This window comes from Lissotriton helveticus, chromosome 4_1 (assembly GCF_964261635.1).
Source record: "Lissotriton helveticus chromosome 4_1, aLisHel1.1, whole genome shotgun sequence".
Classification (NCBI taxonomy): Eukaryota; Metazoa; Chordata; class Amphibia; order Caudata; family Salamandridae; genus Lissotriton; species Lissotriton helveticus.
The window spans coordinates 1,367,682,499-1,367,708,970 of record NC_136063.1 but is presented as its reverse complement, the minus strand read 5'-3'; the positions used below and the strand labels follow the sequence as shown (position 1 = coordinate 1,367,708,970).

The window sequence follows — 26,472 nt, the reverse complement described above, 5'->3', positions numbered from 1 at the left end:
TTTTTATAAATATAAGTCACGCCTGAGGTAGGCCCTGGACAACCCAGAGGGCAGGGTGGAATGTATTTAAACGGCAGGATATGTACTTTTAAGTTTTACATGTCCTGGTAGTGAAAAACTGTTTTGGAATTACCTTATTACATTTTGTAAGTGTAATTTCCAATTGAGAATAGACAAACCCTTCAAGTCTTTCGTCTCTGGAATACATCACAATTTTAAAATCTAAATTTATAGTGAAGTTGGATTTTAAATTGCAATTCTGTCAATGCCACATTTAGAAATGTAAGTTTAGCACACACACAAGAGTGAATGTGTCCCTACTGTTGGGCACACCTTTTTGGGTCGTCAATCCGGACTGACTCCGTAAAGTTTATTCAAATGATGATCATACAAATTCAATAAGTTTATCAATATTCGAGTTTTTTATTATGTAGATATTTCATTTCATATCCTTGTTTTAAATGTTTGAAAAGTTCATTGTACATGAGAAGCACAAAACGCTCCAATGCATTTCGGGCAACGCCCTTTTTCAAGGAGCTCTGTTGGTAAGAAAGTAATATGTTTCAGATACACGAATCTTAATGTAAGGTACATCATACATTATCACAACATGAAAAAAAACATTAACAGCAATGAATGCCAAAAACAAATGGTATCAACCCTAAAAAAACAAGAATGAATAGTATCACGTTATGTGTTTGTCTAGAGGTTTGAGCGAAAGAAACGTACCGGGTGTTCCTTGTATCTGTGCAATGTTGAAGATGAATTGGTGTTCAATCTGTTGGTGGACGAAAACAGGAGATTAAAAAAAATTCATAGGGTGCGGTTGGGGGGTGCGTGAAAGATAAGTTTCAACGCACATATTACTTACTTCGTAAAGAAGCTGAAAGCCGTTTAGAGTCGTGAGTTCACATCGTTCCTAAGGGTCCGTTAAAGTGAAGGTTTGCTGTGTGTTCCCGCGAGGGGAAATTTAAACCCTGATGCAGGTTGGGAGATTGTGATGTCGTTAACATAGAAACGGGACTAAGTTGGCTGTGTGAATGGTGGCGGCCATATTACTGGTGAGGTAGATGTGGCGTGTAGCTGAAGTAAAGACGATAAGTAACTGAAAAATGGAAAGAAAATACATGAAAGATACAATGCATTACAGATTGTTATATTTACAAGTAGCAACTGAGTTCAATGCGGTCATTAAGACCGAACGGTTTCAGTGACTGAAGGCGATAAATCCAAGTGGTCTCGCGTTGTAGTAGTACTTTGTTATTGTCTTTGCCTTCTTTTTTTTCCACCATTTCAAGTACCATGAATTTGAGTTGGGCAATGTTGTGCTTGAATTCATTAAAGTGCATGGCTATGTTTGAACGTTCATTTTTGGTTCGTATGTTTGATTTATGCTCATTGAGCCGTACTTTAATCTTCCTCTCAGTTTTTCCTATATAAATTTTACCACATGGGCATTTTAATAGGTAGATGAGATTCATGGAGTCACATGTTGCATTAACATTCATTTTGATGTTGTTTCCTTTCATTGGATGGTTGATCGTGTTTCCCCTTATGATGTTATTGCAACTATTGCAGTTATAGCAAGGACGAGTACCGTTATATGTGATGTTTTCCTTTAGAAATGTGCCATTTTCTTGCTTTAGTCATTTGGTGCATGTAGCCTCTCTCTGATCACTTGAGTGTGTGTAGTTGTTAGTGGGCTTTGTGTATTCCTTCTAGACAGCCACACACAATGGGAGCTTAGGTGTGTCTTATTTGGCCATCTCTGGCAGGATGGGAGGAAGGAGCTGGGCAAATCCTCTCTTACACCTGAATAGGCTGTGTCCTGTCCACACACAAAAGGCTGCATAACCCCCGTATTGAGTCTGGAGCCAGGGCAGTAAGGTAGGACATTTGTGCACTTCAAAGGCATTTTTTTGAAGTCTCCCTCACTTCAAAGGCACCGCTGGGTATACGTACTAGACCTCGGACACCACCACTTCTGTATAATCCTTGACCTGTGGATACTGTGCCAGGAATAAGGACTGCTGTGCTGCTGAAGGACTGCCACTCTGCTGAACTGAACTCTGCTGGACTCTTGCTTTGCTGTGCTGATCTGTTGTCTGCTTCCCTCTTGTCTGGGTCAGAAGGACTGGACCTGCATCTCTTGAACCCAGAACTCAGAGTAACTTCAAGGGCTAGTTGGCTGGCATCCCCGAACAGAACCAATACATCTCCTTGGCTGAGCAGCTCATCCCTGAGCAGAACAGGCGCATCCCTGCTGCTGCATGAACTAGATCGATTGCAAAAGACTCCATTGCCTTGTCCCTCATCCTTGGACTGACGCATCACATTCAGAACTGCTGCTGCACGATGCTGTTACAGACACAAGCTCCTCGCATCTCTAGTCAACGGCAGCCTTGACGACAAACTCTGCATCGCAGCTTCACCGCTCATCGGAACCAATGCATCAGCTCGGCTGCGCCTTGCATCCTCGACACCGGACTTCGTTTCGCAAGCTCCGTCAACAGAATCCTCGCCGTCGACGCATCAGGACCTCGCACAACAGCTGTGTCGCATCCCAGAACCGGCGCATTGCCTCAACTGCGCAACTTATCTTCAATGCTTATGCATGCAATGCTCTGTAACCAGTATCTAAGGTACTAACTGAATCCCTGTAGCTGACCCGCACTCTGTCGCATTCAGCCTGAACTTGTGACTTTGTCCCGCTTCGGTGCGGCCAGATATCCCCTTTTGCACTTTGGGCTTCTTTGCACAATTTTTCACAATAAACTTTGAAATTCAATAACTCCAATTCTTCTAATTGGATTTTTGTTGTTTTGGTCTTGTTTTATTTATTCAGATCAAAGCTATTTTCTAACCTGGTGTGGAATCATTTCTTTGTGGTCTTTTCACTCTTATACTATTTGAAGCGTTGCACAAATACTTTACACACTGCTTCTAAGTTAAGCCTTACTGCTCAGCGAAAAGCTACCAGAGGGTGAGCACATGGTAATTTAGGATTGCCTGCCCTTACCCTGACTAGGATTGGGGTTGCTGCTTGACCAGGGGTTACACCCCATTCAACCAACAACTTAAATTCTAACAATCTTTTGGCCAGAATTCGTTATGTTTCAAAAATGCCAAGTTTCTTGTTAACCACATGCTTTCATTTCTTTTGCTCAACTGATTATTCTCGGTACGGTTCTGATTGGTAGCTTGCGCCTGTGCTGAGCAGGGATGCAGAGCTTTCCTTTGCTGAGAGAGAGCCCTGGGCGAATCCAAATTTGTTCCCCTTACCACTCGTCCTCTTTAATTGTCTTTGTAATGAAAATTTGGGAGTAGAAGGAGGAAGGTGATGGGGGAAGATTAAGGAGCGCCTTGATAAAACACAATCAAAAAGCAGACAAGAGTGTGAATAGCCTTCCGAAAAAGTGTTCAAACACACTTTTCCTTGAACCTAAGTCATAGGTAAAACTTTTGCAGGGAGCTCCAGCACCTCTCTGAAGCTCTGAGTATGGGCCCAGCTCGCACATGTTAAAGGCTGAGCATGCTTAGAAGAAAGAGTTGTAGATTTTTTCAGAGTGCATGTGCACTTGATAGCACACCAAGTATATTAGGACAAGTTGATATTTTGCATTCTGCTCAACTGGGCACTGTGGGGCGCAGTAACGCAGCTTTTAGATAGAATGTGACACTAAGGGCCTGATTATGAGCTTGGCGGTCTTGGAGGAGGCCGCCACACCAGCCCCCTACTCCAAGACAGCCAAACCCATTGCCAGTTCGCTCGCCGGATTACAAGTTGTAATCCTGGCGGGCGGTCCTGCGATGGCGGTTCCACGCGGTGCCTTTGTAAGGCTCAAAGGAGAACCATAGAAAGGCAGTGCTGTGGAAGCACCGCAGCACGTTCCTGAACAGGAAGAAATGCACCATGTCATGCATTACTTCCTTGCACCATGTCATGCATTACTTCCTTGCAGAAACGGAAGTGCAAGTGTGAAAACCTTTAGGAAGTGAAATAAAAAAGTGGACCTTCATTTAAATTTACAAAAACAATATGTGAACAACCAGATATAGTGAAGTATCACAAGATAAATGTTTATTCATACCAATATCATTTTTTTCTTATATTATTTTATCTTTAGGTTCAAAATAGAGAAATATATATCATAAAAAACGGTTACACAATGTGTGCAATATAGGTATTCAGTAATCAACACATTGTTGGTCCATGGTCCCTATTGTCGGCATGCAGGCATACTTACGCACTCATACATTACCTATTTCTACATAAATATTCTGTTGAGGTATTATACACAGTTTATATGTAGGTAAAAACACAGCATGGACTAGACTGTAGAATAACTACAATTCAATTGTTTTAACATGGTTTCAATATTGGAGAACATTCATGTTGGTCATTTCGGGCGCGCGTTTCGGCGTTACGCCTTCATCAGGTAGCCATGTATTCCATGAAACCTAAAGAGATATGTTTTAAAGAAGACCTTAGGAATCACATATTGAGGGTCCTACTCAAGATTTCTGCTAAAAAAGGAGTCGGATGTAATATGTGAAACAGGAAGCGCAAACATGCCGGGGGCATAACATGTTCCCCCCCAGCATGCACCCCTGTGCAAAGGGTCAGGGCCCCCTGAGTTGTCTCGCCACCATTTTTTTCATGGCGGGGCTCACCCCTATGGAATGGGTCTTGATGGCCAACTCGTAATGTGCTCAGCAGTGCCACATTGGCACCCCCAGCATATTGTGGGCGGTCTCTGACTGCTGCACCTCCGCCGCGGGATCCATGATCCCCTGCGGTTGTGGCAGTCCTCTGACAGAACGACTGTCAAACTCAAAATACAGCTGTCGGACCGCTGGTGCAGCGGTTGCCGCACCGCCACCACTGGTTCGGAGCGCGAAATTGGACCAGAAGTTACTTAGCAAACGAGGAAACAAAATAGAAGTGGTTGATACTCTAAAGCACTGTGGGCATGCAAAAACCCTACCCTGGTCCTTCTTGCGTGGCTTTCTCTCTCACAGTGCCATCTGTTTATCCGTGTTCGCAGCTAGGGCCCATACCAATCTGTTCCTTCACTGAGCTCAGTCACATTTTAGTAGAAAACAGAATATGTCTAATAAGAAAATGATTGACCCTACATAAAAGTTCAAACTTTTTTCACAGCCGAGCCCTTCAACAAAGGATGGGAAAATGCGCTACAATGAAGACGTGCCTGGAATCCCACAGGAATGACCTAGACGTGTTTGTGATGATGGCTTCTGCACATGTCCTGCTCAGGAAATGTTTACACACTGCTTCTCAGTATTCTGGCTCGTCATCTCCCTAAGCCCGGTTCACAAACTTTGTACCTCTCCTAAGTGGAACTTGCCTCATCAAAACATTCAGTTGATGTCCTAAATGTCCTAAATTCCAAATTCACAGTATCACAAAATGAGGAGTTTTAAGATTGTAGATTGCATTAAACTTGTGATGAAAAATCATGAAGCTTGAAAGGGAAGGGCAAATGGGTCGCCGTTCAACTTTTTTTTAAACATTTCCACAAATTCCAGAAGCAAGTTCCATGTGGAGAAAAAAATACTGAAAAGTTAAATGAGCAATTGCAGATTTGCGCCATGCTTACTCCTGTGGGCTTTCTGGGCAGTGGCATAGCAAGATCAGGTGGTACCTGGGGCAGAACATTTCTTGTCACCCCTGGCTTGACAAAATGGCAAAAGTATGTGTTTAAAACACATATTTTTTCCATTTTGTCACACCCCTCAGTGATGACACCCGGGGTGGCCCGCACCCCCTCTTCCTACGCTACTGTTTCTGGGAGGTGGAAAAAACTATGCCAATCTGCATGGTGGAGGGGCACTACTGGACAGGGTGCCATTCCATCGTAGAGCTGTAGAAACACTTACTGGAATGTGTGTGGATATGTTAACAGTCAGAAATCTACTACAAGCATAGGAGAGAACCTACAAAAGGAGTTTTCTCATGTTTTCCAGAAGGCCTTGTGAGGTGTGGACCCTCTCTGCTCAGTCACATCACTTTCTGTTTTGTTCACTGAACAGAGAGAAAAGTTACAATGAAGAGCAGGTGTTCTTAACCTTTTTACTTCTGATGATCATTATTGAATCCCCTACGGAACTGGGTACCCTGGCCTAAGCAATTTATACAATCTGAACCTCACAACAACACAAAAAATACAGAAACAAGTGTACATCAAACAAAAACACAAATCATTAAATACTTTCTTTAATTCACAGAAATAAAATACCATTATTGAAATTTGTCGGTTTAATGCTAGATAACGAAATGATATACTAGAGTCTAGCATATCACTGGAGTCCTGATTCACACTATTTTGTTGATATTCACAAACTAGGAGTTAATAGTTTAGGACTGCGGATACTCCGCAGTCGAGACGGAGTACTATGCCCATAAAAAGATAGGAAAGTCCGATGATATGATGAAGACATAGTCAACTGTCTAAAAGTGAACTGGCAAAGGACTTACCCCTGGTGGAATGTGTTGGGTTATCAGCGAAATCAGGGTTAAGGTGGGCTCCTTGGTTCAACTCAAATTGCCAGGAGCTGAAAAAGAGGCTGAGGAAAATGAAAGGCACATTTTTCTCCCACTGATGGCAATTCATATTAGTGAAGTCTTTTAAAATTTACAAAGCAAAAAGACACAGAATAATGTCCAATATCATATGAAAAACTGAAAGGAAATCCTAGCTGTAATAATCTCCAGGAATTCTGGAAATGGGTGCGATCAGGTGTACACAGCAGGGACATCAGAGCTGGAAGTATGGTCTCCCAAGTGGCATGGGCCTCCAACCTCCGAACTAAACAAGGGAGGAGGTGGTCGTGACACCGAAGAGGGTACAGTACGTGTAGATGACCTAGCTACTTTGTTTTCTGTAGCCATTGTAAAATGTATCATCTCTTTGATCAGCTTGTCATAACTGTCTTTAAGCTTCAAATTACTTAGCAGCAGGTGTGTGTATGTCGCATCCATTGTTACAGTCACATGCATGCCATACACAAGACTGTAACAGTGAACACCACATGCACAAAAGACACATGGAAGCGTATAAAGTAATGGCCCCATCCCAAGACATTGATGGAGTGGAGTTGTTGAGCCCAAGTAAAGTCCTACACTGGGAAAAGCTAGAAGAGAGCTGTCTTAAAAACTTGCAATCCCTCCCAAATCTGCCATGGTGTCAGCTGTTAGAATGGAAAGTGGGCTTCAGTCATGGCTTTCCATTTCATTGGTACGTTAATCAAGGTATGGGAACAATCTGAACAAACTGATAATGTCAGAGCACACTAAAATGCTCTACAAGGAAGAGATTATGAAGAGTGAGCTTGGCCGGGCAAAGAGGACTAGGATACGGTTATGCCAAATATTTTCAAAACGGCTCTACCCTTTCCCTACTCACAAAAAGAATGGTGGGAGCCAGGCTGTCTTTTTTTGTATTTTCACGAACTTGTGAACCCTCAATTGCGGAAAGTAATTTTAAAATTCAAAATAAGCCTCCATGCACTTTACACTCATCCATTGGGGATATTTTTCTTTAAGAATGCGGATGGGTTATGTGGATGCAGTTTAGAGATGCCTTGCACAAAAGTACATCTCTTGTTAGCTTGCCTTTATTTTCTGACAGCGCACCAATCATTTTAAAACAGTTTTTTTTAAAGCAGAACATAAGGACAAGAATAACTGTGTTTTATTAGATATGAAATCCCTAGATGTTCCCTGTGCAGCCTGTGAGATTCTTAAAGATTTTAAACAATGTTGTACCTTGAACATGTATAATTGTAGTTAATGAGTTTTATGCTTTTAAACTGTTCTACATTGTCAGCTTCATGTCTGTATTATGATATTAATGATTTGTATCGCCTATAGCTTATTTTTGTTTTACTGCTGTAGAATGTCTATTTATTGTCTTATAGTTGCCTTAGTTTGACTTGTTTGTTTTACTGTTTTACAAGCTTGATTGGCTTAAATAAATATGCATTTCTTACTGACTGACAAATGGTGTGGAGGAAAGAACCCTTTTCTCTTACATTTTTATCACCTTGCATCTGCTTCCAGGCCTATATTGTGTAAACTTCTCCTGTGTAACAGACCCTGTGTATGGTTCTTCAATTTCTTCAAGTGGTCTACTCGATTGCCACTTCTCCTGGAGTGCATCAAAGCAGCCTCCTAGACTGTGTTCTCAAGAAGTTCTATGCTCATCTCCCATGAGCCTCTGAGGCACTCTTAACAGACAGTTGTATTGTTTAGGAGAGTTTTGAAAATGGTCGAGACTGCCCCCTCAGTCAGCTGTCTAGTTGATACCTTGCATTCCAAGAGATTTGCTTCTGGGAGGTTAGATCAGTCTAGCGAGTAGGAAATCAGTGCATGGCAGACTTGTAGAAACCAGAATTCCAGCAAGGGAGGAACATCATACTCTGCTTTTAACTGTGTAAAATGCATCCTCCCCTACTACTCTCCTAGTTCAGAAATGCCAGTGGTGTCTCAGCCTCCCTCTAATTTGACCACACTCTCCAAGTCTTTACCTGTCTGTAAGGGCATTTCTTTTGGAATCTTCCTTTTGTAGCCAGTGAATGTTGTAGGCTTTTTCTTGATTTGTATTGCAGACATGTCACTGTCAGTTCTTTGTTTATCTTTCGTTCCCCATGCATACAGTGTAGATAAGTGTCATTGCCCATGGTTACTCTATCGCGGATGGTTCTTCATTTGGTGTTTATATGCACTTGTTTATGGAAAGGAGTTGGGAGACTCGGTACTATAGTCAGATACCAGGGAGTCTAATGCCTCCGGCATATGGTGATCTGTAAAGCGACATTAGTGCTATTCAAGGGAGCTCAACATCTCAATACATGGAGCACATTCCGCTTCCAGTTTTTCAAAGAAGGGCTCGGGATCATGTATGGGATACACTGTATGGTGTATAGAAGTTGGGGTACGTTTATCATTTCAAAATATATCTATTGGGTTCATCATTATAATCAGCAATCTACACCAACTCTTTTTGTAAGTGTGGAAATTTGCCAGATCCCCGGGTTGCGGTCGGAAAATATTTTTTTTCCTGTGATCGCTATTCCTATATATACTTAGAGCTGTCTGCAGTTATGCAGCTACCTAGTGCCTGCTGATCCTGCATCCCAGTTATTTATTTGCAAGACAGTTCATATGGTCCTCTTAATCTGCTATCCAGAGTGTTTGCCAAATATTTGAACCATGGAAAGTAGCTTCAGTATTATTCAGAGGCAGCTTTTCTACAGACAGAAGTATGTTGTCTGCATGGTGTGAAAACATATCCTCCAGCCCTTTTGTGGACTAAACATTCAGATTTGGGCTTGTGGCCTAACCCAACAAGGTAGAGGTTCTACTGCTTGGCAAATAGGAGTGGGGAGAACCCTTCTTACTAAATCATGATTCAAATAGCAGGCTAGCAATGATATATTTCACTGGGAAAGAGACTGAGCAAGAATGAGAGTGAGACAGGGAGAGGGAAGGAAAAGGAAGAAGAGTAGGAGGAGAAGGCAAAAGGATAAGCGACAAACAGAAACATGCAACAGAAGGCCAGAGTGAAAGTGTATTATCTTTCCCTCTTCCCCTTTTTATAACCCTTCTCGGCACAATATTTCTCGTGCATATTTTCTCCTGCCACCTATATTGTGTGTGATGAGCACATCTCAAACGAGATGACTTCTTATGGGTCTATTTTCTAGCTCATTAATTATGATGACCTGTCGTCTTTCCTGACATGGGATGAATAGTGGATGCTGTTTCTTCGGGCACTTTAAACATGATGGGCAATGCTTGTGCAGTAACGTGATTTTTCCAGATGGTTGGATCTGCAAATGAATAGAATAAAATACCTATGGATGTGTGCATACAGAGATTCGGCTGCATGGCATTAGTGCAGATGTTGCTCATTGGGATGCATGTTTTTCAGACCCATTTCTCAAGCTTTGATCAGTTACATGGTGAATGGATCCACATAAACACTTCTTATAAATCTCGACATCCTCCAAATGCATGTTCACGTTCTAGTTGACGTCATCATGATGCATCGGTGGCTCTCTGCACAAAACCTGCCGTAATGAATCGTCGCATTACTCTAGTCAAGACAGACAAATGCTCCTCAGTACATTCCACTGATGAGCCTAGAGGAAGTAGCTGAAAGGGAAATGGGCTCTAGGTGACAACTACTTTATTTTCTCACCACAAATTTGGGCATAACGAGAAACAGACCCGCCAGCTGCGGATCCAGTGAAGAGTTATACAGAAAAAGTGAAGAAAGACTAAATGAGTCTCAAGGAAAAATTAAATGACATGGATCTGTGAGGCTATGACGTGTCCTAACCACTGCCATGCCGCACTTGTCATGTTACAGTGGGGATTGCCTTGCTATATACAGTGGCGGCTGGCAGCAGTGGTGAGGCGGGCAAACGGGTGGTGGGTGAGTGACTGCCTTATTTATATATATACACACACACACACACATACTCTGTGTCCCGCTGCTCTACTGGATGTCCCCGGGGTACTCCATTTAGACCCCAGCTCTGGCCATGAGCCGTTCTGGCCATGGGTGACAGGAAGGATAAATTGATAGGTGAAGTAACAGATGAATTGGCAGTTTTTGCTTGGGTGGATGGCTGGGTTGTTTAGAATGCAAGAGAGAATGTATGACGAAAAGTACAGATGGATTTGTGTACTAGCGGATCAGGGAAGGGAACAGTGAATATGGAAATAGCGATAGAGAGGCCTCTGGTTAGACAGTAATGGAAATACATCTGAAGAGACATGTCTCAACCAGGTCATTCTTTCCTCCAGCCTGTCCTCTTTTCCCCCAGGCCAAAGCCTGCTACTCTCTCTCCTCACCCACAAGGGCCACATCCTCATTGCCCATAGCCACAATAATCCAGACATGGACGCTGTCGGTTTCCACAACGGTAGTCACTGGAGTATGGGGGCTGAGATACCGAGCACAATGCATGCTTTAAATCGTCAGACCTGGATTCCCTCATTGAAAACATGCCACCAGTGGATCTTGAGCTTTCTCTGCAAACCCTTATGTGCTCCGTGAATCGCCAAATGTGATGCAGCGTGGGCAACGAAATTCGTTTTATTTATTTTTATCGGTACTTACCTCTAATGGTCCATATCCCGCATTTTACAACCCCCCACCCTGACCCTCCCCTGCCTGACATCACCGCCCCAGTATAACGCCCGGCACGGGCCGTGCCTGCTCTGCTCGTGTGTCTGCAGCACCTTTCTGTCACTAGTGCAGTAATGGTGCCCAGGCCCTAATGCAAACAAGAAAATGAGGAACCCTGCTCACCCGCTGTAGTAAAAAGAAAACATAAGTTGGAATGCAGTGGGTCCCTCAGCCCTCTGGCACTAGTGAATTGCAAGTGCTGCACTTATGATAGTTATACCCCTTATAATTTTGGGATCCTAGAGTAAATTGATTGCGTTTTTAACACTGCCAATAAGTTCATCCCCCATTAAAAAAAAAAAAAAACTGGCACCACCCTATGGCAGCAGTGGATTCAATAAAATGCATAGGGTAGCGGAAATTACATCACACCCTTAGACACCCGGCGGCATCATACAGTTGACACCCTGACCCACCTTTAACCACTCAGCATCCTTCTATTTGCTGCCGGTGATTTAAGGGAAGAGTAGAAACTACAGAAAGACCACCACTCTCAAGGTCCTGTTTACTTCCTGGCCCGCCCATTGACTTTATGACATAATAAGGACAGTGCCATGGGTATTAAATAGCAAGCATCCATAGCAGCTGCTACCCATTTCTACCCTTTGTGAATGTTTAGATCTCCCTTTGCTGGTAAATTCCACTGCATAATCCTTTTGCCTGAAAGAACAGTGGAAGGATACCTGAAGCTGGGGCTTCTGAAAAGGATCTATTTTTTTCCCAGTTGACAGGCATATGTAGTCAGGCAGAAAATCTAATAATATTTGTGCCATTAGTGCAGAGTCTGCCGTGCTGCAGGTCTAGGATCCAGCCTAGCTGAAAGCGCGCGCCAACGCTGCACGCGCAGCTGCCGGCTCATAATGACGCCTTATGCCAAGTCGGTTCAAGGACTTCAACGTGAAGCCCTGAGAGGAAGCGAGTCAAGCTTATGTTAATTTTCCTGAGAGTACTGGGCACAATAAAAGAGTGCACACACACACAACATCAACTTTTAAATAGCAATTTATATCTGCTCAAAATATTTAATTATGGTTGTTTATGTTCATTAGAGACACAGGTGTTCGCTAATAAATAGGACCGATGATGCATACGCTACAGCTCTTTAGCGCCTCATCAGGGCTGGGAAGCACTATATAAACGTGTACATTACAGTACTCCATTAGCCCACCGTTTGTGAGAGCAGGCAACATTACCACCTACACTTGGGCATTATCACAGTGTTGCAATGACGAATCGAGGCTTGAATGAGACAAGTACTTTATTCTGTTTCTTGCCTGAAGAAGAAAGTACAACAGACAGTATCACCAAACACCCTTCTTTTCGCTCCCCACCGCCCATCTGCTCCCCTTTGCTCTGTGCATCATCACAGAACAGTCACCACCTCATTTCTGGTTCCGTCCTTGTTACCTGTGACCTTTACCAAAGAGCCCACCACCCACAGCTTCTACGAGATGCTCTATCTGCTTCTCACTGGACTGAAGACAGTGGCCTGGTGTTAGAAGGTAGTTCTGACACTTTGGGCCGCCCGGATTTTTCACTTTTTGAACACCTAATTGTTGAGCTTTTACTGTGGGGCAGCCTCATAATCTGGGACTCACCCACAGTGAACTCATAATGAAGGAGACTGCATGGAGATTTTACTGGTGTACCCATGGCTTGACTAGGCCGCAGTTATGTTATATTTATAATATGATGTATGTCTTGTTTTAGCTATTTAAGATGCCAAATATAACATAACAATACACCCACTGGTAAATAGCACGATACCATAAATGTATGTTGACATATGCCATTATTTGAGGAAATTCTGTTTTTAATTTCCTATGTTGTCTATCAGCAAGGGGCGATCACAGAAACTTGTGAGTAGATTGCCCAGTGCGTAGTTTTTTCTTCATGTTTTGCTCCACCCACTTCTCCACGATCCCCTCTGAATCTAAACATGGAAACGCAAATCCACAGGTATCATAAGACAAAGGGGAAAAACGGGACTGAATGGGCTACTCAAATGTGATATGGCATCACTTTGAGATCTCTGATTAGTGTTAAACTTACATTTTCCATTAATAAATCATTGCAATAAAATAAATAAGATTTTCTCCAAGTCATGTTTCTTAATTGGCAAACATTTGTTCATTTGTAAAACAAATAAGGTTTTCAAAGCATTTATCAGTAAAGGTTTGTGCCTCACTTTTAGTGGAAACAATTTACTTTCAGGCAGGGGTACTAAGAGGGAGGCTTCGGGGATGAGGTAAGGCCTGATGTTCATCCTTTTAGGAATGGCACCGAAGAAAGCAGGTCGGAGATGGCTCAGTCTGTATATGTGGCCTCTTGGGTGTAACACATACCTGCACCCCTGCTGTAGCAGAATCCATTCTCTTAAGGGGGATGTACGTTGTTACAACGCAGGTTGTAACAACGCATACCTTTACCACGCGGCCGCTACAACGCAAGTCGTTACCACGACTTGCGTTGGAGGGCGCGGATTTAGGATTTTTATAATTTTATATTCCAACACCAGTCCCCGTGGATACTAGGGAAGGTGTTGGAATATAAATTTATAAAATTCCTTATCCCACAGCGCCCTCCAGCGCAAGTCGTGGTAACGACTTGCGTTGTAACGGCCGCGTGGTAAAGGTACCGCGTAGTAAAAACTTTGTGGTAAACGTTGTTTACCCTTAAGGGGATGTCTATCCCGGGGTTCCATGTACTGCCACCAGGACAGCCTGTCCCCTGTTAGTGAGACTGAATGCAAAAGCGCTGGTTGCTGGGAAGGAAAACGGCTCCCTGCCCCTCCCCCTCTCAGCAACTGATTGGGTTTGTGGGTATCAGTCTAATGGTTGAACAAAGATGGTCTGAGACCTCTAAACTTACTATTGATGCAGGCCCTCCATATTTTACTGTATGCAGCTGCTTACTCAGTACACACATGGTCTGTGCCAAAGATAATGACACCGGAAACAGAGAAAATATAGATAGTGGTAGACTTTGAATATAAAAGGATGGCTGTTTGATTGAAAAAAAGTTAATGAAGCAACGTATCTCCTCTTTCCTATGTAGGCCAAGAAAAGGATGAGCAGCCCTGTTTTGAAAGGTTTACAGCCGGTCGAGAACTCTAAAAGACCACGATATCGAGTATTCCGGTAATCAGACTGAAAAGGCCACCCAGACCTCAGCCGCCATTTCACATCTCTCTTAAGAAAATAATGGAAGACTCGTTCTATGAAGTTTAAGGTAAGGATATAAGTCCCCATGAAACGTACATTCAGTGCTTAAGTTGAGCCGGTGGTTTCCGGTGCTCAGCTCTGGCACTTAAATGTCAACACTGGCACTTATGACAGTCTGCTGCATATGTGGTGCTCTTTGTCTCATTTAGAGGCGAGCATCACAACAGTTGTTGTTTACTTCAATGCACTTTAACCCTATCGCCGCTGCCGTCGGCCGTTGGACGTCGCGCGAGCTACCTCCCTGGTGCTGCACACGTCCAACGGCCGACGCGGCTGCACCCGTTTCTTCGAACGTTCAGCACTGGCGCTGAACGTTCGAAGCAGTAAACGGGATAAAAATGACAAATACCTGCCGCCAATGCAATTCTTATAGCTTTGGGGTCTGGAATAGTCAGAATTGTCACACTTGCATATGTGTGATGGTTAGTAGTTGTGTTGTTCCTGTTATTGGCCGCGCTGACAGCAGCAATGGGCGGTGAATGCAGAAGTGGCCTCCTGAAGAGGGCTGTGGCAATTCTGTTTTTACAAATTAAGCACTGCATACATTCAGTTGAGAATCAACATGTTGGACCAGCTTGGAAGTGGGGTCTCGAGTGTGAGCGCACTATTTTAAAAGTAAGATAGAAACACACACATCCGACGATTGTAAATTGTTACAATAACCTATCAAATACAGTAAGAGTATGGACTTGCTTTTGACCATGTTCAAGACAGTGAGCATAATTCAGCACTCGGGAGTAGTCGCAAGCGGACACGCAGCTTTATGCAAAACTCAAAAGGAGACAATTCAGAAAATTATATTTTGATCGCATGTTGTGTTGCAGGCAGAAAAACGTTTGTATTTTGCTGCTTTAGCAACTTGCAGCCCATTTCTGAGTGCAAGATCTTCAGGCATACTTTGGTTCTTGCAGGTGTCCCTTTATCAGAGGATTCTTTACTTGCTGTGCTCAGGTGTGCTTTGCCAAATGCAAATGAATTAAAAACGTGTGGTGAATAAAGGTGGGATAATTAAGGCATGTCATTTACATATGAGTAGTTGGTAGGTCCGATTGGTGGCCAAGAACAATCACTGCAAAAGATCAGAGGAGGAAGATTCGAGTCCAGATAATGGGCCTCGTTTACGAGGCTGTGCGTCACTTTTACGCCGCTGGTGCGTCACTTTTGTGACGCACCAGTGGCGTAAAAAATGCGCCTTGTTGCGCCATATTTACAAAGTGTCGCATCTAGGTAGATGCGTCACTTTGGAAACCCCTGCGCCACATTATACCTGCGCCAGGGATAATGTATGCAAGGTGGGGCGTTTTGACGCAAGAAAGGGTCGTAGAAGTGACGCAGTGAAATCTATAAGATTTCATTGCGCCAAATCTATGAGATTTCACTGCGCCAGTTCTAGGACACAAATGCACCAATTTCTTATGCCTGCCTCACAGCAGGCGTAAGACTGACGCAGGCCCTTTCACATGAGGCTAGCCCCATGTGAAAGGATACATTGCTGGAGTTGCGTCACTTTTGTGACACACTCCTGCAATGCGTCACTTTTGCGCCATACAGATACGTCAGAAATACTGACGTATCTGTCACTCCTTGCGCAATGATGCGTCATACTGTAAATATGACCCATCATTGGTGTAGCAAGGAGGGCGCAGTGAAAAGTGACGCATCGCTGTTTTCACGCAGCGATGCGTCACTTTTCATAAATGAGGCCCAATGTTTTCTTATTCTAATCAGTGGGGCAGAGTATTTGCCTAAGTAGTTTTCTGGTCATGAACTGCCTATTTCCAAACAAAGAGCAAAGCTACAAACGGACTAGTTGCTCTGGAATATCTTAAGGTTATGCCTAACGTCATCATTGCTCCCTACGCACTTCTGCCACCTTTTATCAGCATGTATACAAAAATATTTATAGGTCACTGAGAAGTAACGTCAATATGTTTCAGGTAAATTAGAACTGACTTGATTTTGCTCCCTGGGCACCCATTGGTGAATTGGCTAGGGTAAGCTGACTCGAGCAAGTAAACATAGACATAAGCAACTTACCTAGAGCTGAATAATTAGTGCACACATTAAAACGATGGGCCATACTTAGCGCATTGTTAGTTTTGTACACGAAAAGTTTAGGAATTTGTTCTCTTACTACATGCACAGATTGGTGCATGGCAAATTTTTCTCTAATTCAGTTTTTTTTTCAATCGAACCTATTATCTTTTATAAGAAATCTTTATGTTGGGACTATCTTTGTGAAATACCTTTGGATATTTGAGGGTCTTCGGTATTATTGCATGGAAAACCATATTATTGGGTACTAAGGGCCGCATGTGCGAAACTTTGTTTTTGCGATTTCCAAAGAGTCGATTTGTAGAAATCGCTATTAGGGAATCGCAAAATGAGATGTATGTAACAGTTTATTTCTCTAATAGTGATTCCTACAGATTCACAATCACAAACTGGAAATGACAAAATTGCTATTTCCAAATAAGAAATCGCAATTAGGGAAAATAGCATTTTGGATGCAGCATGATGATGTCAGAGCCGGAAGTTTAGAAATACCGGGTGTGCCACCACTAGCTCACTACTGGAAGTGTTTCTTTTGCAATTGCTGGAGAACACCATGTCCAAGGAAGATGGGGGACAAGGATTCTGGAAGCAGCAAGAAAAAAGTCAAATTTTCTGAGATGGAGTTGGGACTTCTAACAGAAGAATGTGTGGCACATATTGACCAGCTCTTTGGGAAGGCATCATTTACTGTTCCAGAAACCCGGAAGACCAAGATATGGAATAGCATCGTGGAGCAGATGAACTCCCTAGGTGTGACCCAGAGGACCATACCCAAGATCAGAAAACTCTGGTATGACTTGACATCCCGCACAAAGGAGAAGGTGGCCAGCAGGATGGCTGAGGGCCATGGCACAGGTGGTGGACACTCCAAATTACCCCCTCCCACTCCCATGGAATCACTGATCAAGGGGATACTGGAACTAGAGAATGTGACAGGAGTATCAGATGCTAACAGCTCCAATCCTGCAGGCACAAGACAGGGTACATCAACTCCCTTTTACCTTCTTAGCATGACATAATGTTTGTAATGCCTCAAGTAAAACATTAGCTGTACCATGGCAGTGCATCAGGGGAGTTATAGCACACCAAAGTGGAATGATGTACTGTGTGCTGATTACCACACTACACATATTTGTACATAAGAAACATATAACAAACACATGAAGCACCGTTACATTATTGTGAACAAACACTAAACATTTATTAGCAGCATCTATGTACATGCATTTCCACAGATCACACCAAGGACGTGTCAGAAACAATTAAGGCCAAAGGAGCTACTGACACAAATGTGGAAATGGAGGGCAGCACAGTATCAACTCCTATGCCCATTAGTCCAACTCCAAATTCCAGGAGAGTAAGCATTGTACCACTAGCAGTCTTTGTGGGCAGTGATGAGGTACAATCCCAAAGCAGAGGCACAACTACTTCTGTTAGCAGGACACACAGACACCGTAGGATCCAACCAGCAACAGTCCGCAATGACAGTGTGTCAGATGGCATGGCAGCCAGTTATCCTGTGTTTGGTGGCCTGGAGAAATCAATCGTCTTGGTAGAGCGCCTGCACACCAAACAAATTAAGACTGTAAATAGGCACCCAGCAGTAAAATAATATTGGGAGTCTACTATACGTAACTTGCAAAGAGTGTGTGGAAAAACCTTCCATCCACGCCTAAATGGTGTCTTCTTAACATGTGGAAGGCAACAGACTTGAACCGTAAAGAGAAACTTTGGGTAACTATGGCAATGACAGTTGCAAAGCGTAACATTACCCAGTGCGGAGGAGCCCAAGAGACGGCAACACGTGAGGAGTGGGTAAGAGATATGGACTGGTGCATGGTGGGGGCAAAAGTCATCTACGAGGGCATGGGCTGCCCCAGGAAATGGGAACAAATATGGGGTAAATAGAACACCTATATAAGTGACATATGTGTCTCCACCTCCACCCTGATTGACGAAGTTGCCTCCAGAATGACTACTTTTGATGGAAATTGCAAAGAAGCATAAAGTGGGAATTGAGGTCGATAATTAAAATGTAAACTATACCGTTGCCTGGTCTGTCTTGATGAATCACCGCTGTGGTCTATTAGCTGCTGTACAACTGGATATACTTTCAATAAAAAGAGATTTAAAAAAGAAAAAGACTGTAAATAGGCATCTGCAAAGCATGTGAAAATCAATGTAGCTATTGCAGAAAGGGCAAGGCCGCTGGATTGCTGCCATGGAGTAAGAGCAATGTCTCCAAAGACACAGGGAGTAGATGGCACACTTTTGATGCCTTCACTCATTCAATCAATTTTTTGGCAATAGACACAACCACCCTTACAATTAGAACTGTCAACATTCAAAATGACATGGGGCACTTCTGCCAGGATGTTGCACATGGCCTAGTACAAGTGACCACAGCCCTTCAAAGCATTCAGACACAACACCTGTCTGTCCCCATCATACTGCAGCCAGCTGAGAGTGAAGGCGTCTCTAGCATCAGTGCTACTTCTATGCAAGAGGGATGCTGTACCAAGCGTAAACGCCAAAACACCTCTGGATCTGACATGCCCCTCTTCCACATCCCAGTCTTGCTGAGAAGGCACCCAAACCCGGAGGATGGAAAAAGTGAAGCCACTGAACACTCATACTCATTAGTCTACTTGATATATTTTGTTATTTCATACTTTGTTAAAACAATGTTGCATCCGCAATGGATAGAGTTGATTAAGGAGAGATACATTATTGTAAAAATTGCAAAACTCCCAGTGGGTAAATAACTCATCAATAATTCACATGCACTCAATGGATCTCAAATTGTCATTCGCTCCACTCATTCACCTTGACCATATTACAAACTCTATTTCTATATATACCTCAAAGACCATGAATTGAATTGTTGTGAAATTTATTTGATTACAAGTTCATTTAAAATCTCACATTAAAAGCTAAAATACAGCTGTAAATACCAGCAAATTCATAAAAACAATACACAATGTCAATAACCACAGGTAAATACAAGGGCATAAATTAAAAAAGTTTTAACAAAAGAGAGTGTTACATCAGACCTATACACTTGGTCTTGGAGAGCTACACATCCCCTGTTTTGCTATATGCTAAAAACATTACTTGAGAACATTTGTATACTTTTTGCAGATCAAGCAATGCACGGCAAGATGGTTGTGTATAAGTTAATGTGCGTCGACACGTTTCGATGGGTTCTCAATTTATTCCATCTTTATCAAGACCAAACGATCACTCTCATTTAACAGGATACGGTTGTGAATAATAATGCACCTATAAAAACATAAATTAAATTCAGAACCTATCATTTATATTTACACACATCATAGAATTCAAATGGTCTTTAAAAGGGAGACATACATTTTCTAAACATGAGCTCATATTTGTGGCTAACAATTATATTCATTACACAAGTGTTTTTCTTATCTCCTGGCTGTTATAGCAAATTCAAGATCGCTGTTAGTTAACTCGGGCTTCCTATTCCCACATTGTTTTGTGTTGGTTCTGTCTATTGGTACAAGGCCCTTGTTCTCCTGCATACGTACTCACATATCCTTACTCACATATAGTCATTTAATATATGAGAACAAATGGTTAAAATAACTATTCACTCTATACATGACATTCAAAACTCAAAGGACACTGTGCATATACTCCTTCGTTATATTTGTCGTATTTTTATGTGTCAACTCACCTTCTATTTTTAAGGTTAGCTATTATGTTGAAACCTCCGGGTGTCAACATAAAAGAACAAGTTCTTGCAATCAAGTATGGTGTCAGTAACCAAGGACACAAGGCATACACACTGTCTCCCTAAAGAGCATGAGAGGATAAAGCATTAGGTCATATTACACAAACAGTTCTTGCCACTGTATGTATTGAGAGAACTATTCTCTTACCATGTAAAAAGCCATTGCCAAATTTGACCTGGTTTTGTATACCACTGTGGCAGAACATGAAGGAGTCATGGGTGCTGCCTGCGAATCTAGCACAATGTCTTTAATGATGCATGAGGCCTCACACACTAACTGTACATATATGAGTGTGTGCTTTTCCTAATTCTGTAGAATAATTATTTTCTTTATGGGGGACATGTGGCAGTATATGTCCCATCAACTCAGCCAATAATATTGGGGAATTGTGCTACACTGTAAAACATTAATTTGGTCTGTTGCAAATGGTGGGGGGTATTTGGAGAAGATATGTATTGGTTACATTTGCTAACCATGATGTGCAGCATCATGTGAAAGCACCTGGAAAAAGTACTTTGTGACACCCCCCGCCACTGCTATGGCCCCCTGGTAACTGCTAGAAGGTGTAGACAACACAATACCTGCACATGTGGTGGGATTGCATTGCTTCCAATTTTGGGGTCCGAAGCTGAGGTAACTCAACAATTAATTCCAGGATTACCTCACTACTGAGTCTGTACTTCTCATATATCTCCTCATCTGTCTGTTCAAACAGGGTTACCCTCACCTTTAGTATTCTCTTCTGTCTCCTCCTACTTCTCTGCTTACCAGCCAGAATCCTCCTCCTCACCAAGACATACAGAGCCGCCACTCTGCAAGAGCCTGATACATTTTGGATGCCTTTGTACCTGGTTGCCACCTGATACAGATGGATGGTAATTGCATCTCCTAAATGGGTATTTTGCAATTATTCACAATTTGGAAATCCTTTGTACATGGTGTTTGCGAATCGCTATTTGGAAATCCCTATTTGCGATTTCCTATTTAGCGATTGCCAAAATGCTATTTCTATTGGATAGAAATCGCATTTTTCACCTCAGAAAATGCCTTTCGTACATTCAGAAATAGCATTTTGCATTTCCTAACTGCCCGAAATTGTGATTTGCACCACTAGGAATTGCAAAATGCCTTTGCATATATGGTCCTAAGCTACATGTCCACCCCTTGAAAATAGATAGATAAATGAATACGGTTGGGGTAGCCCGCATGTAAAAACAAGCCTCTTGAATCTGGGGGTCAAGGCGAATGGCAATTGGGTAGAGGAGGTGACCATCAACCACGACTCTAGTACCCCACTTAACTTGCCATTTATTGCCATCCAATGACATGAGTCATGGGTGAGGAAACATAAGAGTGTTCTGCCGCTATTTAGCAGTCATTCACATCAATGTAAAGTGGGCAGCTGTATTTTTAGTAAAACATGTTAAACTTCCTGGTCTTCACTGATACTGAGTTGCCTCCTATATTTTCATATCCTGCTTTGAAAACTGTGTAGCTGTTTCATACTTGCTGAATCCGGCTTCAGTTGTTTTTGTGGGTTTGTTTACACAATACCTCAAGTGCAGGCTTTTTAGTACTCGCCCCTGGGTGTTTCATACCGTTTTCTGAGCAGTTGTTTTTAAAGAACTAATAATTGCAAAACCTAGACAGTTGTGCATATTTGTATCTGACTGTAATGGTTTTTATGCCATCACCTTCTGAAAAGGCTTCAACTTTACAGAAACTCTAATCATACCCTTGTCGATAAGATGTGTGAACTATTGCATTAACATATTTCATCCACCTACGTCCTACCTGACATCCTGCCTTTCCGGCACTCGATCTAAAGCATTGTTTTGGGGGGTTGCAGTTGTGCTCACCAGGATCAAATACTACTGTTGTATCTTTGTGGACTTACCAACAAAACCCATTGCAAATTTCCAGAGATCTCAGAATCCTGGGGTTCCTCTCACTGTAGATCAACCATGCCTCTCCCCTGCATTGTTTTCACTCCACTGGCACATGACCAAGTCAAGGACTGAATTCAGAAACCTGTGCCCCAAGGGTATGGCACTTCTTGGTCGAGCTCCCTCCTGTGTCTCCTTTCGGTTGATGTCATCCCGGCTGACCAAAGGCCCACGCCATCTACCCAAACAAACATGCAGGGCACCTGATGATAGACTGCGCATATGTGTGCAGGATCCTGTGTGTGTGAGGCTCCTCCTCTTGACTTGAAGTGAGCGAAATTCCCATAATTTGCTTTTGCATAATGATGCGAACTATCAGAAAAATGACACTAATATACGTGAAATGTGAATCCACTGTTGAGGGCTAAATTTTAGCACAGAATTCACCCCTGCAAGAAGTTTTTTACACATTTCTTGCAAAAAGAAAGTCTAAAAAACAAAAGCACTTGCTTGCATGCAGTTGTTCGCATGTGTTTGCTGTAAATTAATACTGTGAATGGCGCAGAGTTACGCAGTGTAGCATAATGACAGAATTCCAAGAATTTTGAGTAACAAGCTTATTGCAAAATTCCTGAAATTCTTCAAATTACGCTGTGTAGTTGAAATTTCGCCCACGCCTGCTCTTGACCATACTTCCTTTACCTCTGCTCACTGAAGTCCACTTTCGGAGATTCAGGAAGTCCCTGAAGATGCTCCTGTTCTGTCGGATCTTTGGACATCATTGCATCTAACTGCCCTTGTTCCAGTGAGCGACTGTCAGTTTGTGCCATCAATGTGCTGGATGATTATTTCAGCTCCATATCCCCTGTAACCCTCCCCTCCCATTGGAGCCATTCTAAAGCAGCCTCCAGGCGCCTCTACTGCTTTATGAAAGCAATAACTGTAGAAGAGCTTCTCCTAGACTTAAACAAGTGTCTTCTTTTGGTGGTTTAGGCATTGTTCAATCTAATGCATTATTACACGAAAGCTTGGAAAAGTTGCTGTTTGTCGCACCCTGTAAGTTCCGAACCCCAGTGCACTGGTTTTACCTGGTGCAATACATTTCCGACACCCTCTGTGACATTTGTAACGCGAACCTACATGCTGACCTTCTGTGTCTATGTCATAAGTCTGCCCTAGAGCAGCTCTTCACCATTTTAGAAGAAAAGTTCCTCTTTTTCTTGCAACCACCCTACTCTGACATCATGATGGCTTACATTTTTGGCCATGCCTATGTATGGCTTTGACCAGGGCCGGCATTAGCGCTGGTGGCACATAGTGTGACAATCAGTTTTAGCACCCCCCATCCTCCCTGATCTCCTTCTTGGATTTCCTAAGTGTCACTGGGCAAAAGTGCCCCATATCTCTCCTTAGCCTCTCTCGCACTTCATTTGTTTTAAAGCAGTGGTAAAGGCTGGCTTTACTAACAAGAATGTACATCTACCCAAAGTAATCATTTTCAGCAACATTAAGAATAGATCATGAAAGACTAGGGAAGAAACCATAATGTCCTAGCTATTTTATGCAGTTTGTATGCAGTTCTTTGATGACAGTTCGTTACAGTTACTGTTCTATATTAGGGATTTATTAGATGTACTGCGGTAACACAAGGATCTCTGTGACGAAAACAGTAATCCACTCCGCTATCCATAGAAAATACAGATTTGTGATCTGCATGGTACTTGTTCTTTGCAGCAGGCCTTTTAACCCTATGCGTTACTTTATGCCACTAGACAAAATTCAGATCTCTCTCTCTAACAGGAACATTAATCACTAGAGTTATCTTGATATTTTTAATGATGCCTGAAAGTTGGATTCACAAGGAACTCTGCAGAAGATGTTTTGAAATCGTAAATTATTGCTAAGCAAAGTACCTCCTCCGCCCCGAGGTCAGCACCCCTTCCCCAGGTCAGCACCCAATGCGGCCACACCAGTCGCACAGCCCTCAAACCAGGCCTGGCGTTGACCATCAGCTTAGATACAGTCTCCTTTTTCTTTTTTCTTTTTCTAAAAATATTTTTCTTGATTTTTCATTTACATGGAACATACTTGTAAAGACATACAAAAATAATTGGCTGTTAGTCTCTTCTACTTTTTTGGCGCATAAAAATACATGTCCTGAGCGATTTGTTTGTGTCTGTTGGGTTTTTGGTTACAATACCCTCTTGGTTGGACATATCCGTGTCAGCTTTGCAATGGGCCTCAGCTCATCTACCATTCCTTGTTGGTTATTGAAAGCCTTGCCTTCATCTATCCCCAATGCCCAGATCCTGCTTTCTTCTGATCTCTGAGTGTGGTTCATTGTTTTGCCCCATCATCACCCCAAGTTGTGCCCCTAGTGGCTTGAAGTAGGACCAGTAGAGGTTTGGGAGACTTGAACCTGTTTTTCATCTTCAGACAAGAGCAAGTGAGAGAAAGTAAAACAGGGTGGAAGATAAATGAAGGAAAAAGGATAGGTGCCAGAGGGATAAAGCAGTGAAGAAAAACAATTTGCAGGAGTGAGATAGAGAAGCAGGAAGTGTCGGTGTGGTGGGAGAAAAAAGTAGGAGGTGGTCAGAACTAAGCAACCTTGGCATTCGTCACCCAGACATTTAGAAGCACTGGCGGTGGGCTCAGAAGAAACACTTTGGGCCCTGTACTTTTTTTTCACAACTTATGTACGGCTAATCACCTCACTCTACTCAAGATGTCGGAATACTGGCTTCCATGGAAGGAAGAGCACAGCAGGGCCCTGACACTTTGAACCGGATGCATATTAACACAGAGATTCGTTGGAGGACATGAACGACCATTTGCCATGTTCATGTGAGGATTTGGGTGCTAAGAACGTATTGTTTTGCTGTTGCCACTGGGTTACCTCCGTCGCTCTTCTGAAATGTTCCTAATTACTCAGGTTCTGTTCCATGCTACAGTGATTTGCCACTGGCCTATTGCTATTCTTTTACCGAACACCTCTTTTTAGCATGTAGAACTCGGATTCCTGAAAGTGGGGGTGTTTATGTGGAGACAATTACGTTTGTATTGTTAGGATCTTGTAAAAATAAGGCAGCTATAAATAGCGCCTGAGAAATTCCACATAGCAGCTTTTGTAGGCTGGGGCAGATTGAGTGATAATTGTTAGCTGAAGTTCGCAGTAAGTGGTAGGATGTAGTCTAATACCGCATGCTGCTTTGTTTTAATACAAAATGACACATTAATGCAAAGAGGCATGAGTTGGGAAGAAAGCTCCTGAGGCAGCACGTAGCTCTGCGGCACAGGATTCACATTGGTGCAGTGTTGCACCAATTTAAGGTCATTTCATAAATTGGATATGAGAGTATTTGAAGCAACAGTTGGATCATATCAACATGCCAGATGACTTAAATGTACACGTGTTACATGCCATGATAGAGATCTAGATGCTGATGCCCAATAAGAAACACCTATTCAAATGGATACATTTAACCGCAGATTACTCACCTTTTGAATTCTTCATGCACCAGACTAGATCGGGAATCTTTTTTGCAATTGGCCCTGCAGACTGATGGCGCTGTTAAGCTACACGTTGGCTTCGTCCCACCTCCAAAAATGACAGTGCAGAGCTGTTTGTGGGTGCCACCCTACAATGCTAACATCTCTTTTTGTTCTGCACCCTTTGATGTGCATGCCGGGCTCCACACCCAAACTTAACTGTACTTTTTAAGCCCTAAAAATAACTTTTTTTTGTGATGGTAATGGTGTAGTAAGGGTGTTTTCCCAAATGACTACAGGTTGTAAGCTATGCCGTAACTGATGGAAACTGATATTGAATATGGATGTCGCATGCAAGCATGATTCAACGTCATGCAACCAATTCTTCCTGAAGTATCTGAAGGCCATCAGGGAGCAGGAGGCAAAGAGAAATGCCCAGCTCAAGGTGCAGGCCTGATCCACCAAGTCCTGGTCTTGGTTAAGGTCCCTGTCTTTCGGTAAGTCTAATAACAAATCCAAGGACAACTCTTACCACATACACAAGTAGTCCATGCTTAAGCCCTTCCCCTGGCGCTCCTGCTCCAGGGAGAGATCGCACAGTTGGCACTGCAAAGGCCTAACTCTTCACAGGTTGTCTGATTGTAGCTTCATTCCGGTCCACATTTCCTGGGCAGTTCTTGACTCTCCAGCTGGTAGGCACTTTCAGGAAGGCAATGCTGCAGCTTTTCCAGATTAGTTGGGATCTTTCTCAAACACCTTCAGACCCCATGGAACCGTAGGGGTTCGTAGTCGAACTTTCACTAGCGGGTCCTGCCCCGGCACTGACTGATACCAT

The 26,472-nt window shown here is 42.9% G+C and overlaps 1 protein-coding gene across 2 annotated transcripts in view; it reads left to right on the top strand.

The window, feature by feature from the left end:
* ATXN1 (ataxin 1) overlaps window positions 1-26,472 on the top strand; it is a 1,154,375-nt gene that overhangs the window by 1,077,198 nt on the left and 50,705 nt on the right. For both annotated transcript variants that reach the window (XM_078687925.1, XM_078687926.1), the window contains exon 8: window positions 14,280-14,453. The gene's annotated coding sequence lies outside the window, so the exon portion shown is untranslated. The remainder of the gene's footprint in view (window positions 1-14,279; window positions 14,454-26,472) is intronic.